The following is a 2,261-nucleotide window of genomic DNA, read 5'->3' on the forward strand; positions in this document are numbered from 1 at the left end:
TAGCCAGTGCTCTCTACTATCACTTCTCAATCTACTGTTAAATTCTGTTCAATTTCAATTCAAGTTCATAATTCAGTTAATGTTCAGTTTAAGCTTCAGTTGTTCAGTAAAATTCATCATGTTCTAGTTTAATTGCTAAGGTTGAGATGAAACCAATGCCACTGCTAGTTAGTTGAAATCATAGATATTGTTCTTGTTGTGCTAGAACTGTTTAGGATAAATTATCCTTCAGGATTGCTTACTCATCTAAGTGATTGATCTGCGATTAGTTTGTTTTGTGAGAGGACAGCTAATACTAGGATTAGATAATTATCTTAGTGATACTAAACCATCCTCCTGAAACAACCCTTTGATGAGCAGCAGGCTTGAACCTTCACTGCCATCTAGATAGTCAGCAAGCCTAGAAGCTCACTGATATCTACACCAGGGACAAGAACATAATGGAACTAGGATGACTTAACTTAAGTTAGTGGTGGATTCAATCCCTAATTCTTTATTTCTTTGTTCTAGTGCTTCACTGCCATTAATTCCTTGGTTCTTTATTTCTCACTGCCTTAGGCTCATTGCCTTTGATTCTTTGCCACTGTCAATCTTTGCATCTTTGGCTCACTGCCACTGTCACTTACTGTCACTGCTTAGCTTAGGAAACTTCAACTACACACACAAGTCTCTGTGGATCGACCCGTATTTGCACATTAGCTTCAATCGACACCGTGCACTTGCGGTTATCATTTGTAGGATTTTTAGAAGCCTACCAAGTTTTTGGCGCCGCTGCCGGGGACTTGGCTGTGCTGTTTTGAAGATTTCTTAGCCATCTTGCATTTCATTCTAGTCCATTTGCATCATTGCATCACTGTCTGCATCAGCATCTTGCATCTGCATTGCATTCCTGCATCTTAGTGTAACTTGCATAACCATTGCATTTGCATCTTCCCTGTTTCAGTGTAACATTTTTTGCATTATTGCATCATAACTTGCATATTCATCTCTTGTCTTTGCATACTCACTTGCATTCATTACATCTTGCTGTTCTTACTATTTTGTTGCTGTGCCTCACTTTCTTCTTTGAGCTGCAGGTACAACTGAAGTCCTGCTCTGTGCCTTGTGGTGCCTCTGAACTTGTGGTGCTGCTGCTGTGGAGCTGGTGCTGCACTATTGTTGCTAGAACTTGTGCTGCTGTGGTGCTCCTGCTGGTGCCAGGCCAAGTCTGCTGCAACCCCTGCTGCCTGGTGCTAAACTGAGCCATTAAAGCCCAACTGGGCTGTAAGCTGCAGAGGATGATCCAAAGCCCAACTGGGCTTTTGCAACCAAACTGAGCAGCTGGGCTGTGCTTAAGCAAGTAAGCCTAAACCCATTAAGAGAACCCAACCTGTGGGCTTCCATTTTTAATTTGTGGGCTTGTAATAATTTTTTCCATTTTTTTTTGTTGGGCTTGTAATTTAAGTTAACTTTTGGGTGTGTATTTGAGCTTAACTGTGGGATTGTCCCTATCAAAATTTTGGGTTTCAAAAACCCAACAAACAACCTAAACAAGTTTAACTGAACCTACCAACTCAGCTGGGCTTCGTTAGTTTCTGGGCTTGCTGAAGTCGTTAGTGGGCCGTGTACCCAAACTCTAGGACGAAAGTTGGGCTCTGTTTCACAACAATTTTTCCAAAACCCAACAGTGGGCTTGGCCTTTTATCCCATAAAACCAAAGTTTTCAAAACCCAATAAACCAAAGTGTTTTCTTTTCCCATTAAGTCCAAATTTTCTAAAACCCATTAAAAACCAAATTTCTTTTTCAAACCCGACAAAACCAAATGTTACCCATAAAAACCAAATTTTTCCCAAAAATCCAAACCCATTAAAAACCAAATTTCTTTTTCCAAAACCCGACAAAACCATATGTTACCCATAAAAACCAAATTTTTCCCCAAAATCCAAACCCATTAAAAACCAAATTTTGGGCTTTGTAACATAGTTACTTAGCTTTTGAGCCAAATCATGTCTGGATCTTGGTCTACAGTTGGGGAATACAACAAATCCCTTAGAGAACTTGCGTATGGACATACTCCACGTTATGAACCTCCCATAGACCATGATGTCAATAGTTATAGGAATTATTATGGACATTTTCAAAGTCCCGAGCCTCAATACATGAACCCTAATAACTATTCACACATGCATCATTCACCAGAACGTGAAAATGAACATTTTGCTAGTGCCTCACTCACACAATCATCACTGATCGATCAATTAGAAGCTCGAATCACAGCTTT

This window comes from Papaver somniferum, chromosome 2 (assembly GCF_003573695.1).
Source record: "Papaver somniferum cultivar HN1 chromosome 2, ASM357369v1, whole genome shotgun sequence".
Lineage (NCBI taxonomy): Eukaryota > Viridiplantae > Streptophyta > Magnoliopsida > Ranunculales > Papaveraceae > Papaver > Papaver somniferum.